The 16,073-nt window shown below is 38.4% G+C and overlaps 1 non-coding gene across 1 annotated transcript; it reads right to left on the reverse strand.

Moving 5' to 3' along the window:
- Nucleotides 1–11,901: 11,901 nt before the first annotated feature.
- Nucleotides 11,902–12,008, reverse strand: LOC125364315. Its single transcript, XR_007213476.1, has one exon. It is a non-coding gene; the product is annotated as a U6 spliceosomal RNA (small nuclear RNA).
- Nucleotides 12,009–16,073: the final 4,065 nt, after the last annotated feature.

Raw genomic sequence — 16,073 nt, forward strand, 5'->3', positions numbered from 1 at the left:
TGTTTCTATTTCACTTATTTTTCTCTCAGATCATTATTTTCTTCTTTTGAATTTAGCTTTCTGTCATTTTACTCCATTTCTTCCTAAAGCAAAAAAAAAAAATGGGTTATTGATTTGGAATCCTGTTTTCGCATGTAGAGTCTCAAAGCTATAAATTTCATCCTAAGAGCTCTTCTCATTGTATCCCATTAGTTTGGGTATTTGGTGTTTTGTTTCGTTTCTGTCAAAACATTTTCTCACTTATGATTTGCCTTTTCCATCTGTTATTGAGGAAGTTATTCAGTTTTCACACTTGTGGATTTCCAAAATGCCATTCTGTTATTGATTTACAACTTTATTCCACTGTGGTCAGAAAACATAATTTGCATGATTTCAATACCATTAAGATTGCTTGTTTAAACTCATTAGCCAAGCACGCATACGGTTCGTTCTATGCACACCCTGGAGGTGTGCGCGTGCTCGGATTGGCAGCTTCTTAGATGCTCACGAGGCCCAGTGGGTAAACAGTGTTGCATATTTCTTCAGACTCCTCACTGATCTTTTATTAAGTGGTTTAGTCCATGGCTACAAGTGAGATATTGAAATATCCATCTGTTTTGGCGAAGTTGTTTATTTCAGCCTTCCTATCTGTTAGATTTGGTTTCATGAATTGTGAAATCTCATATGATGAACACATATATTTAAAACAGCATCTTAGATAAAGTGTTATTTTTATTCATTGCAAAATGCCCTCCTTAAAACTCTACTTGGAAAGATGTTTTCTGTCTCTATCTAGGTTGTTTTGAGACATACTTTGTCATCTTAACTTTGACTTAACTCATGTACTAAACTGAACTTTCAACTAGTTTGCGTCTTCGAATTTTAAGTGATTGCCTTATAATTATGTCTTAATTGGGATGCTTATTAAATTGATTTGGCTAATCACTGACTTTTAACTACAGAGTTTAATCCATTTCTATTTAATGAAATGATGTGACCAGCAAGGTAGGATTTATGTGCATTTTGCCATTTTCTTCCAGTACACATTTTTTTTATTTTTTTGCTGCGTAATACACCAACATGGTCTTCATTTTTTTATTTTTTTGCTGCGTAATACTCCAACATGGTCTTCATTTTCATTCAGTAATAATTTCTATCTACTGCCTCACTTCTATGTAGCTCCATTCTCTAAACCTTCTCTTTCAGTCTTTTATTATTTCACAGTCCCTCTTGAAATTATCCATAACATAAATTTATAGTCATTGCATTATTTTTAAATAAACAACTGTTTGAAATAAGGGAGAGAAAATAAGGGAAAGCTATGCAAATGCAATCGTATTGTTTTATATTTACTCACCCGCATGCAGTTAGAGATGATTTTTATTTCTGCCTATGTTTTATTTTTCCATGCTTTACTCAAGTAGCCTTTCATTTCAGCTGGAGGGGATTCAGGGGTTATGCAGATATGCTACCAACAAACTCTCTCAAAACTCCTTAGTCTGCTAATCTCCGACCTCGTCCTTTCCTTTTTGGAGGGCATGAAGTCTTATTCTTCTCTCAGACCTGTGCTTTTGACATTCTGTTGCCTTCTGGCCTCCAGAGTTTCTGCAGAGAAACTCCCAGTCGCTCCCACATGACCCTGGCTCAAGTTCTCCCCTCTCCCTGGATGAATAGGGTTTAGTAACTGCTTCTCACTTTTGCTAGGACCTTAGTACTTTAGAAACCATAATGGGTTTCTTCTGTTGAATATGTCAATATTCCCAATTCCACCATGATAAAACAATACATTGATCAAATTCACTAGAACTCGGGTAAAGTGTAAGGCACAGCACTGGATTCTAGAATAGTTCTGTAGAGGGCTTCTATGCCTTTTCTCTCTGACAAAATAATGTTTAACCTTGCTTTCCGATGTGCCACTTAAATCCAGTTGGCTTAAGAGACAATCCATCTTAACTGTTTTTACAAAGTACTAGAGATTTAAAAAAAATAAAGCACACCAAAATTAAAGAAAGATAATACTTATATTTCTGCAGTTGCCGTGAAGAATATATTCCTCGTGTGGAAAAAATAGCTAGAAACCCTTGGGGATGCCAATTATAAGTCTTTTCCAAACTTCCTCAAGCTTTCAACTTTTGAGATACAATGTTTTAATATTAAGTATTGTTTTATTGCCTTTAATTGAATGTCATTTATGCAACAAAAACATTTTGTGTGAGGATTTAGTTTGGGTGGGATTAATTATTTTAAAGATAGGGAGACTTCTAGGTAAACATACTTAAAAGGATTTTTAATTGCTACATTGTGCACAAAAGTTACAGAGTAGAAGCCTACTCCCATGGAGTGGAAGAGTTACATAATAGCTAAAATATAAGGTAAATAAAATGATATATATATATATATATATTATAACAACTTGAAATAACCGTATGAAGTTTTGGAACGAAAAATGTCTATTTTACCCCAGTAGTTGACTTTGAAAAAAGTCATGTATTTTACTCATCTGTGTTTCCATCTTTTGTTTGAGCTGACAAGCAGGTCCCATCTCATTGGCCTTACTGTATTGTAGCACTGACTTTTCATTTTGAAAATACAGATTTATAGAAAGTTCCAGAAATAGTAAAATGGGGTTCTGTGTGCCTTGACAACATTTTCTCCAATGCTTGATGTCTTCTGTAGTTATTGTATATACACTAGAAACTTTATGTTGCTACAGTGTTTGATTATGATTGCAACTGGCTTGTTACGTGTGTAGATTTGAGTTAAATACAAGTTAAGTATCTCTCTATTGTCAACAACTCCCTTCCCCTTGTGTGCTCACCCCAAGAATCAGCCAGACGGTGGCCTGCTATGCCCCAAGGCTCCTGCTGCTTTGTGGGCACTGAGGATGAGAGGTGCCGGACAATGAGGAAGTTTGAGGAGATGGAAGGATGGAGTACTGAGTCAGAGTGTGGAGAAGTGTTTCAAAGCTTCTGGCTTCCCCCTGCAGCCCACCTAGGAGTTTGAGATGTAAGGATTGGAAGTGAAGCCAGCCAGGACAGGAAAGCCTGAGAGACTTCTCTTTCTAAGTACCAAAGAGGTAAGGGGTTTGGGGCAGACCATGAGTTCAAGCCCCAGTACTGTCCCTAACATCCTTCCCAAAAGGTTTCCCCTTCTTCCTTCTAAAGAATTCTTGGAGACTCCCCCCTAAGGCCTCAATAAAAGAGAGCAAGAAAAAAAAAGACTCGGGAAGCAGGGATTCAACTAGGAAAAGAACATGATGCCTGGACCTGAGAGCTTCAGGAGAACTCCTTCAGAAGCTGTAGCACATTACATATTTACATTCCGTTTTTTCCTCTATCCAATATTAATGCCTTTGTCATGCCCGATCACAATTTAATTTCTCTCAATTAAAAGATAACTATTTAGCAATGTCTAAATTTGAAACTGGGGAAGTATGCTTCCACATTAGCTTTTCTATACTATACTATTTCTACAATAGGAAATCCTGCTTTAAATTGTGATGCTAGGGTTGGTCTCAGGGCCTTGTTCATGATAGACAACAGGTCTGCCCTGGAGCCACAAACCCAGCTCTTCTGCATGTGTACCTGCTGTAGATGGGCCTTGATCTCATAATCCAACGCCCTGCTGAGTAGCCAGGATAGCAAGTGTGTGTCACCAGTCTCCAGTCTTGTGAATTCCTTCACGCCTTTCTATGCACGTTTAACTGAGTAGCCAGGATAACAAGTGTGTGTCACCAGTCTCCAGTCTTGTGAATTCCTTCACGCCCTTCTATGCACGTTTAACTGAGTAAGAGTATACTAGAAAAACATTGAGATCGAATACTTTATGTACACACATACTATCAGACTTCCACTATGCTTATAAAAACCAGTTATTCCTCCTTGACTGTACTTCAGAGATTCTCCTTTGACGTAACTTTCTTAGACCACTCTATTCTAAAATGCTACAGAAGTACTCCCGCTGTGTCGTTCCTGCACATTAGTACTTCAACAGGAACCTTCACCCAGATGTTAATGACTAAACAAACTTTATAAAGACAACCAAACTGTTTTCCCAAAGTATTTAGAAATAGTCATAAACAATGTTTGCCAGCCTTATACAAAATCAATCTGATGAGTGAAACAAACATTTCTCAAAACAATAATTCCATGTTCTTGGTTACCAGTGAGTGCTGACTTTATTTCGTTTCATTATTAGCCAGCAGGAATTAGTGAATTACTTTTGAACTTACATTAGACAGTTTTTCCTTGGTGATTTTCCTTTCTCTTTCATTACATTTTTAGTAAGAGAACTCTTTAACACAGATGCTAAATTCTTCCATGTCTCAAGAACAATTTTAGAGATAATCTACTGCCATTTATAATTTTATCTTGTTTATATTGGAAAAAGTTTTTAATGTTATGTAAAGTTAACTCTCAGTATGATGGTATGGAACTTGAACTATAGTTGGAGTATATATAATTATTCTTAAAGTGCAGACTTAGTTATATTATAAAAATGTTTCTATAAGAAAATACATCTTAAGTTATAAATAAATGTATAGTAAGTGCACATTTGAAATTAGCATAATTGCTATTCAAGACTTGAAGAGATTTATTCAAAATAAGCAGTACAGTTTCTCATTTAAAAAATAACTTCCTTGTCACTATTATTATTCTTTTCAGTATTCTCAGATGTATTAGACAAGGACTGTCTCTGAGCCACACATCAGCCCATTGGCTGAAATATTCCATTTAGGATTTCTATCTTCATAGGCACACTAGTTGTGTTTTGTTTGTTGTAGCAGTTGGGGGGATGGGGTTCACTGCTAACACTCTCACCTACCGCACACTCTTCCCTCTCCCAGCAGGCTTCCTTGTTTCCTTTTGTATGTTTTCCTGGCTGTGAATAATCCTATTTGGACAGTATGCAATCTTCTTTATCCTCCCCAGCACGCCCCCTCCCATCAGTTCCCACCCACCTACAGGGGCTATTTTTCTTTCCTCCCTTGTCCTTTTGATCATCAGCTTTTCTTGAGTTTCTCTGTACTGCTTCCATAGACAAAATTACTGAGCTGGCTAAACATAGAACATGAATCAAGCCAGGCAACCACTCCGAAGGTGAAGGAGAGGGGAGAATGGAAAAGGAAGGAGGATGAATAACTGTTGCAACTTTTTATCACCATCTAGTGGCCGAGCATATACTTCTTAATGGGGACAGTATAGATGGAGACACCAAAAACTCAGAACCATGGAAGCAGGGATTTCATGGTATTCTGATTTTTTCACACTTGAAAGGAGTTCCCAAACATCAGGCATACATACACTCTGAAGGTGTATTTAAAGATTCACTGTGCTTCTCTCTTGTTTGTGTTAGCACAGAGAGTGGAAAGTAGAGAGTTTTTCAAATGTGATCCTTTGAATGGCCTTTATACCTGTCACCCATTAGATCGTAAGCTTCTCCTTTTAAATGACTTTTGTTTGTATGAATGCCCAAGTTAATAGCTTAAGACTTTGTACCTTTCAGTAATGTGGAGATCCTCTGGTGGTTATTTTTTAAACCACCGTCTCTCCTGAGGAAATCATGCTAATCCAGTGAAATTACTCACAGCAATTTTGCCGGGAAAACAGTAAGGTTACAAGATTTGGTGAATAAATTCATTTTGAAGCTGGAGGGAAAAGAAAGAAAATGCATTAAGCTATGTTTATAAATCAATTTCTAACATATTTTGTGAATTTGAAGAAAAATTGAGTTTTAAATATAGATTTTTTCTCCATATAACATGAGTTACTTTACAAGAGATGTTTTTGATGATTGCTTCCATTTTTTTTTCTTTTTAGTTAATGTATGTTATCATTTTCTAGTATCTGTCTTTTCAGTAACCTTTCACTAACTTTCCTTATGGTAAACAGGGAAGACTTACCCAAGCTTTTCTTTTTTTTCATGTGATTTTGGACTTAAAAATATAGGTTCATGCTACATAGCCCAGGTTGACTTTGAACTTGTGACTTTACTGCCTCCAACTCCCAAGCGCCGCCGGGATTACTGCATGTATTACCACAGACACTCAGAATTTCTTTTTTTAATTTGGGAGATTTATGATAGAACCACTGTTTGCATCATGGCTCATAGTCGCATCATTGTGTGGCTCTAGAACATTCTGGTTGAGAGGTCGTGGGATAGCAACGCGCAGGTGCATCTCTGTGGTTTCCTTTATGAAGCACAAGTCCACGCAGATAACTTGCTACCCCAGGGCCGATGCCACGGGCCACGCCCTTTCCAAGGTAGAGGCTGCTTCCTCCTGACTCACAGTCAAGGACTTTTCTAGAAGCTGGCTGCCAGCAGGGACGCGTGCTAGGGCGCAGCAGGGCAGCTGTAGGAACTGGCGGTGTGGGAAGGCCCCGGGCAATGAGGGAATTCAGGGAGTGGGGTGTGCAGCCCTCCGCTAAGACCTCTTCCCTGCAGGATGGACCTGCAAGAGGAGCTGTAGTCAACAGACACAGCCCGGTGATGATCACATCACGATGGTGTCAGCTGCTAAGTCGTTTCCAGATGGACATGCAGCATCCTCATGGATCAGAATCCACCGCACACATCGCAGGCCCAGCAGGATCCATTGACACACGGGCACTTGAAGAAGAAACACAATGTTGGGATTGTAAACTAACTTTCCTGGCACCGCCTGGAAAGGCACTGCAGTAGACTCATGCCGAGGAAGAGGCTGCTCGTGGGAAATTCAGCCCATCGCACACAGGAAAGGACTTGGCAGCGGACCTATCTGACTGGAAGGGAAAGGGAAGAGGCACGAGGTACAGTTCTGGCTTCATCCCATGGAGATAATGGTTGGTTTATGCTATGGCGCCTACAGGGAGAACACCAATAGAGCCAATGACTCCCGGGGCGTTTTCCACACACTCTGCCACCATGCAGATGAGCAGCCCTTAAATACTGTGTTGCCCGAATCATCTGTGAGGAGGAGTTGGATAAATAATATGTAAATAGAGGCATCCATGTGTAATGGTATTCATATGTTGATTGCATCATCAATTCTAATTTTTATTTTAAAAAATAACACTTCCTGTTATTCCTCAAAATTAATACCAGCAATGTCTGAATGCCACATTAGGCATACTATAAATATATGTGGATGTACAGGTATATGCTATAAATATAGATTATAGCATATACTCTATGTATATTTATAGCATATACCTATACATGTGTATATGTAATATATACACATTGTGTAGTGTATATACAAATATACAACATACATGCACATACACAAATATATGTGTTTATATGTAAATATATGTGTATAAGTACCTATATGTGTATATATATATACATACACACACGCACACGCACACACACACGTTAACACAAGTTAGGCATTTCTAAATATAAAATCCAAACCGAAACATCCTATGGGCCAATAGTACTAAAGAAAAAGTACACTCGACTTCTGCAATGGTCAGTCACAACGTAAATGCACAATATGTAGAGAGCAACCTTTCGGTTATGTGTACATAGACTTTATGAAAGAAATGAATTTCATCTGCAAATGTCAGCAATATCACCAAATGATCACACTACACATATACAACTATTCTCAATGCAAAAACTCCAAAATCCAAAATATTCCTGGCCCCCACAGTTCCGTATCAATAGGGGCATTGAACTTGCTCATGATCTCTTCAGATGTACCTTGGAACTGTGGGATTAAATTTTAAGACGTTCTGATCTATCCAGAGACATGATCATATGCGCTTAGAATGCAGCTCCTTCCAGCATTTCACAAAGGTTTGTATATCCTAAGACCGACCAAGCTTGTTCTAACCAGCAAGGAGATAATGCCAACGAAGGCTGAAGGGAAGAAATGATACCTTACTGTCATTAAAGAGATAACTTAGATGATCTCCCATAAATGATACACAACATGAAAGAGGGAAATGCGATTGCTGAGGGAGGAAAGGAAGTAGGAAAGAGTTATGGACTACTTGTGAGCAACGAGGCGAATGAGCAAGAACACTGAAGTCCTCCTGACAGCCAGGGCATCCTTGAACGTTCTGTCTTAGATGAATGAACCTAGGAAGAGGAAACACCCTTTGTTTTTTGTTTTTTTGTTTTTTTGTTTGTTTGTTTGTTTTGGCCAGTCCTGGGCCTTGGACTCAGGGCCTGAGCACTGTCCCTGGCTTCTTCCCGCTCAAGGCTAGCACTCTGCCACTTGAGCCACAGTGCCGCTTCTGGCCGTTTTCTGTGTATGTGGTGCTGGGGAATTGAACCTAGGGCCTCGTGTATCCGAGGCAGGCACTCTTGCCACTAGGCTATATCCCCAGCCCCTTGTTATTTGTTTTTTAAACTTAGCCATATATGTATGGAATCACAAAAGAAAAGCTGTGTTTTGGGGCAGCCACACTTTTTATTTGTATAAGTAACATATCAAGGGATTTCACCGTGATCATTCCACACACGCCCATGGGATCCCCCTCACCCCTGTTGAAGTTTGGCGGTTTCATGCCTGGTGTGAGCAGAACACTTGGAGCACGCTCCTCTCTCCTCACCCTCTTCTTCCCCCTCAATCATAGATCAATGAAGAGTGGGAAATGTGGAGTCAGGTAGCAACACCTATTTTTTGTATTGCTCCACCTGTTCTAGTTCTGTAGGTTTCTTCCTCCCTGCCTGCCTGCCTGCCTTCCTCTTTCTCTCATTCTTTTTGGAATTGGGTCAATTCTTGATTCATTGCAATTCCTTACTTTCCAGGATGAATCAAATGTTCCAGGTTCATTCCATATAATTCCTCCAACTAGAATCAGCCTTTTCTTGCATTGCCTTTGGTTGCTGATATTGACAACGTGTCAGAAATTATGATCTGAGCTCAAGACCTATGTGCTGTTCCTAGGAAATGATTGTGTATAGTCCCTCCTGGCTGAAAAGAAAATGAGGAAAACCCTGAAGGTGAACCTATCTATGCATATGCATAGCTTAACATATTTTGTTTGTAACTGTGTGTCTCTATGCTGAGTGAGCCATATTACTATGTGGCCCTTTCTAGCCTTGTCTGCATATTAATCATCAACTATGAGAAGTTCATCCACTACCAATCCTAACCCGTGATTCAAACATGCATTTCAGTTTCAGAACTGTTAACCCAAACCCTAACACTTGTGGCTTTATCAGTCAGAAGACAATGCCTAGGAACCGTTCTCGTCTTTGGTCTTATTCATTTCTAAAGCTACACAGATCAGTATCTTTCTCTCCAACTTCCTTGTAGGAAGTGCCTTTATAAATTTGTGGCTCAATTGTATTAATCTTATCAGAATCTAAATTCTTTTGTGGTAGGGTTTTGTAATTGCTTCTGTTATGGTTCATTTTTTGTGCTGTGAACATTTATCAGTTTTGTCAAATGATAATGTCACACGTCTCCAGGGAATACCTCCAATTACTTGATTTTCTTGCACCAACACTTCATTTATGTCATTTCTCTGCACTATGCCTTACCTCTTCTCAGGCTAGCTACCAAGCCTTTGATCCATAGCCTTTAGAGGAACCTGCAGCAATAACAAAAGCATTTTATTTAATTATTGCATAATAGTCACTTGAATGAATATACAATTTTCCCCCTACTCACTCGAGGTCCCAGAAGAACGTGTTGTTTATTTGCAGTTTTCTGAAACAGAACTGCTGGAAGTTTTCAGCTGTAGATTTTGTGTAAACTCAGAAGCCCTTTTCCAGAGTGGTTGAACCACTTGTTCCTTCCGAGCAAGAGTGGGAAGATTCTGTCTCCCGGCCACTGCAACTTTCTCCCCACACCGACCGAGATTCCCACCAACACAAACCCTCACTGACATTTTGTACTGTTGGAAATTTCTATTTAATCCATTCCACTAGATATATTGGTCTCACTTCATTTCACTTTGCAATTTCCTGATGAAATGTGGAGTTGAGTGCTTTTCCATATACTTACCTATTTATTTATCTGTTACATTTCATTTGTGTAATGACTCTGCCAAAGTTATCTTCATCCCTACTGTGCCAAAAGCTATTTCTAAAAAAACACGCATGAATGTTGGATTTGGGTCTCATGTCTTTATTTCTTACTATGATGGTTTATTTACTGGGCTATTTTCATCATGGAGTGCCTAACCGCTTTTCAACATTGAGTCAGATTAGTGTACTAGTGTATGGTTTATTCTCCAAATAATACTGCATTGTTTTTTTCCACAATGTCCCTGAGGATTTCTGTATATGCTTATGAGACATAGTGATTAGTAGTTTGTATTTCTTGTGCTGTATTTATCTGGTTTGGATAGCAAGATAGTAATGGCCTCCTAGATAAGGTAGAAAATACTCCCTTATTCTTCTCTGACATTGGTGCCACTTCTATAAAGTATCAAATATGAAGGCTTAAAAGTTTCAGAATAGTTTACTAGCTCCTCATGTTTGTCAATGTAAAAAGTTTCTCATTCTGATATTCAGAATATATATTATATAGTACTAGATACTGATCTTTTCACTTTTTCTTGAATAGGCAGGCTGCTGGTTTCATAGTTGAATTTTTATGTTCAAAAATATATCTTTCATAATGTTTTTTTTGTTTCCTTTCTTTGTTTCAGTTGTAAATTGTTGTATTCCTTATTTATGATGGAAGTCAATGCTGTTGATATTGGATTCTTTTTTCATAATAAATGCATTCACTAGGATTAATTCCCCTTCAACCACTGCTTTACCTCACAAATTTTGATAATTTTTATTTTCATTTGTTGAAAACTTTTAGAATTTTTTCATTAGTCACACACACACACACATACTACTTTGTGATCTTTTAGGTAACTCATACCTTTTCTGTTTCAATTTAATTGACAGTATGTCACTACAGCCTGCCTCTAGCTCTCCTTATATGCTGGGTATAGTAGAGGTCAGAGTTTCATGGACTTTGTCTGATTGCCTTCAAACTGCCTTTAGATCTCAGGATCCCGAGTAGAGAGGATGGCAGGTGTAACCCACCGGTGCCCTGCTACCATTAGTCAAAAGTGCTTATCAGGTCAAAGGGTATTCTGGATCCTTTGATTTATATCTCTAGATTTATATCATCTACATTAGAGATACTGGACTTTTTTTTCCTACCTTATGTGCAAGGTTTGTATTTCTTTTTCTTGGTTTATTGCAATGGCTAAGAATTCTAGCCCTATAAAGTGTAGGAATGTGGAAAGTAAAATAATCTCAGTGCTGATTTAGAAAAATTGTTTCAGTTTCACTTATTTTAGAAAATATTGTGTAGGGGTTTCATATATCCTTAATGTGTATGATAGGTTATTTCTATTCCTAGTTTCTTTGAGGGATTTTGAATTTGGTCAGAGGATTTTCCAGTATCCTTTGGTATAATAATATAATTTTCCCTTTATTTTGTTTATTTGATGTGTTATAGTAATTGATTTATATATGCTGACCCAACCTTTCGTCCATGGAATGAACCTAACTTGGCTATGATAGTTGGCCTTCTGAATTTTATGTTGCATTCCATTTCTGACTTTTTAGTTGAAGAATCTTTTATGTATATTCATCAGAGAGATTGGTATATAATTTTCTATTTCTTTGTGGCCTTACTACTGAACAGTGATCTCATATGATGAGTTGAGTAGAGTTCATTTCATTTCTATATTACAGAATAATTTAAGAAACATTGATGTCAGATCTTTTTTAAAGGTCAGATAGAACTCTGTCATCAAACCATCCAGTCCAGGGCTTTTCTTTATGATGAGTCTCTCTACTACTGTTTTGATTTGTTTGATTGTTTTAGTTTTATTTAGATGTAATAGTTTTATTTAGGTTATATCCTGTTTGCTCAATTTTAGTTGATCATATAATGCTGGAAACTTACTCAATTTCCTCTACACTATTTGGGTTTACTAGAAGATGGGATTTTTGAAATATCCCCTCATGATTCTCTGGATTTTTTTCATGAATTTGCGTGTCATCCTTGTGCAGGGACCATGCTAATCTTCTCTGTATCGTTCCAATTTTAGTATATGTGCTGCCGAAGTGAGCACATGATTCTCTGGATTTTTTTGATTGCTGAATCACTGCAAGTTCTCATCAGAATCCAGAGAATTTTTTAACCTGTGGAAATGTATAAGGTAAGTACATGGCACATCTTTTTCCCAAGTCTCACTCTGGAGCCTTGGCCTGCATAGCCCTCTTCGACCTTTTCACTCTACCCAGAGTGCTAGGATTACAGGTGCACACGATATCTTTAACTCCAGGACAGTCTTGATTTGAGAGAGAATATGGTATATTATCTGCTAAAAAAAAAAATCCAAGTAAAAAGAGAATACTATTTCCTGCACTGGTATACCCCAAGCCAACACATTTAGCACCTTTGAAATTTTGTCTAACCAATTATTAAAATGAGGTAAGCATTTTTTTTAAAAAAATGAAGCATTGAGATAAATCTACAAAGCACCGATGAGTTAGGATATAAGCCATTAGCAGCTCAACTTTCCATGAGGGGCATATTGACAACAAAGTGACACTGGAGAGATTTAAAATAACAACTGCTCTGTGAAGCTCTCATAACGTGTCTTGGTTTAGCAACCAGGCACAATCACAAGGCAGATTTTAATCAAACTTGATTACTTACAAATTATTTCATTTGAAATCAGCTTTATAAACTGTGTCTGCCAAGTAAATAAAATTAAATTAAGTCTGCAAGGAAGCAGGGATTTAATATTGTGGTACCTCTTTATTTTGAGTGAATATTGAGAAGGGAAAAATAATGCAATTGAGAACAGGATTTAAAATAATAATGAACACAATTTTCATGCCTTCCAAAATCCAGCTTTTTGTCCTGTGGGCAATAATTATAGTCTGTTACACAGAAATAAAATCCAGGAATGATCATTGAGATTTCAAAGGAAGTATCATAATAGAGATAGTAAAAGAACAATAAAATGAACTTAACTTTTCACAATTCATTTTACTTGAGAGGAGTTTAAGGCAATTTCTTCACATTGCTAAACTCTATACTTGGCTGTATCTGGATGAAGAATAATCCTATTCTGATTGTATTAGCTGGAAATGCTGAATCTTTTAAATTTCAGAGACTAGGTCATGAGGAAATATTTTTTCATGGTCTATAATCTGAAGCCTGGAATGGCCTAATACTGCACTAAGCAAAGCACTATCTATCTATCTATCTATCTATCTATCTATCTATCTATCTATGTGTCTATCTATCTGTGTGCCTATCATCTGTCTATCTATCTATCTATCTATCTATCTATCTATCTATCTATCTATCTATCTGTCTGTCTGTCTATCATCTACCTATGTGTCTATCTATCAATCATCCATCTATCTATGTGTCTGTCTATCCATTCATTTATTGCCACTACCAGGGCTTGAACTCAGGGCCCCATGCTCTCACTCAAGTGGTCCTCTACCACTTGAGCAACACTTCCAGCCTGCCTGGATACACCAGCAAATAACCTTTTAGAACAGCACAGTGGGCGTAAAAGGAAGAAGAAAAGCAACCAGAAGCTTCCTGGAAATGTAAGATAACCAGAACATCGAATGCCCTGAGGACCATATCCACAGGACACAGTGTGCACAGGCTCAGATATTTGCTCAAGCAGCTGACTCAAGGACAGTTTTCCCCTAAGGCAACCCGGCCATGCTCATGCGACCTTATCCCTGTAATGGTCACCTCCTGTATCTCCTATCCCTAGAAGTCTTTAAGAACCACCAGTGAAAAGGACTATGCGATATCTGAGCTAACCAACAGACGTCTTCAACACGCAGGAGGCTTCTTAGCTGTCAGCAGGCTCAGAAGATTTTTGTGGATTAAGATACCTCCAGTCATCCTAACATTGCCACATGTCTATCTCACTGTTAGACTCTTGTGCTTCTAAGACTTGTTATGTTTACACAAGGCCAGCCCACATGGTGGTAGGAACATTCGTGGTGAGGGGGTCCCCAGAGCACCAACCTTCAAGTCTCACTAGCTGCCATGGGACTCGCGTTCACTAAAGCTTACCTGGCAAAAGCATTCAAATACTATTCTTTTCTTGATTTTTCTCCGAGCCTCAGGCAGCAACATTAATAATTCTGATTCTTCCTTCCTCTATAAGTTTTCTATGATAGTTAGAACCAATCAGCTAAAATACTACATTTGCAGGAAAATGGGTGGAGTGGAAAGTTATCACGGCAAGCGAAATAAGATAGACTTGGAATGACAAAAATCACATGTGGCCTCTCACAGGCAGAAACTGGGCTTTGTACATGACTGATGAGAACGTTTAAAAGCAGGACTGCTTTGTGAGAACCAGGAGGCAAGCGGGTAAAAGGAAATAGCATATAATTCAAATATTTGTACACATGCATGAAAACACATTAATAAAGCTTGTTGAAATGATTTACATAAGAGGAAGTGAATGAGGGAAAGTAACAGATGAGGTGAACTTGATCAAATTACATTGTATGTATAGAGAGAACTATTACAACGAAACCCCTAGTACATGCTAATTAAGCATTTGTATCTGAGAGAGAGAGAGAGAGAGAGAGAGAGAGAGAGAGAGAGAGTGTATGTGACGTGATATTCCAGCTATCAAGGTCTGGATTAAGTCAGGGCCCAGCAGAAGGGAAAGAGCGTATAGATGGAGAGATAATTTGGGAGCACGGGAATTCTGGGCGAGTTTGAATGCACACTGCAGATGTTGCTCAGGCTTGACCCACGGGTGGTAAAATCTCAACATCAAGTTCACCTGGGCCGGAGTGCATCCAGTGCTGAACGTGAAGACATGAACGTGATTTCTGTTTTGGAAGTGTGGGGGAGCTAGGTAGGAATTCGCACCTGTCCCTACGGATGCGGGCTGAGAAGGAAGCGTTCGTTAAGGCTACAGGTAGAGAGATGTGGTGATTAGCATCAACACAGAACATCAACTTACCATAATGAGAGGATGGAACATACTATAAAGCTCTAATGGCATCAGTGACCCAATGAGTGTCCCTTTCTCTCTGAGTAAGTAAATTTTCTTTTGGGCAAAAATATGGCTGTTTCAACATTTTAATCACAAGAATGCATTTGCCGTTAAAAATAGCCTAAATGTATTCTTGTACTGTGCAGGAACTGGCAGGGGGAGGGAGGTGTTAGAAGTGTTTCAATAAAAGATTTTTCCCACAAAGAACTTAGTTTCAAATTCTTCTTAGTCAGAGGTGGAAATAGTGGAAAGACTCCATCCAATAAGTGGGATTTGCTCATATCATTCCACCGAAGAGCCCTGACTTCCGTTAGTCCACAGACTTATGTTGACCTCTAAAGAAACATGATATGGTGAATGTTCTTTCAAAAATAAAAGAATTATTGTGAAGAAGTAACACAATTGACATACACTTTCCAACACTCAAAATGTATAGTAGGTAAAGGCAATCTGATGGGTTTTGTAGCAGGAAATTTCCACTATTTCGAGAAACTGAAGCTTGGTTATATTTTACAGTTCACTTCAACAAGCCACCACTTCATTCTGCACTGATTTGGGGGTGGGGGGATGGGCGGGGGAGCACAAAACAGCAGGAGGGCTTCATCCTGGGGTCACTGTTCCCACAGGTGAGTTACTGAACGGGAAATTGAAAGCTTAAAGACAACCGAACTTGGAGTTTGCATTGCAAAGGGTCTGCTGCTTCCCTTTGTCAAGTCACTCTAGCCATGACACTTTTTATTTATCATCCAAACGTTGACATATACCATTGCAGTTGTTTCTCCCAAAGCAGCTATCCAAATAATGCTAACATTTTTGTTACGTTTGATTATCAAAGCAATATGGAATCAAAATCATTAGTGTTGCTAATACAAACCACATCCTCGCATGAGCAATCCTAAGAGCATGATTTAATATGACCATTCACTTCCACATGGAGTTAGTGAAGAAAATACAAGGCCAGATGGATAAATAGGCAGTAACAAATGAAATCTACAAGAATTTCACAATAGCGGAAAGCAAGAGGGAAGAAAAATAAACTCGTGCAGAATCTCGAAAGGAAATCTGATTTTTATGGTTTGTTAAAGCAGCCTTCAGAGCCATAAAATTTTTCATATATTCTCTGTGACACAATACATT

The sequence above is a fragment of the Perognathus longimembris genome, chromosome 15, assembly GCF_023159225.1.
Source record: "Perognathus longimembris pacificus isolate PPM17 chromosome 15, ASM2315922v1, whole genome shotgun sequence".
In the NCBI taxonomy this organism is placed as follows: Eukaryota; Metazoa; Chordata; class Mammalia; order Rodentia; family Heteromyidae; genus Perognathus; species Perognathus longimembris.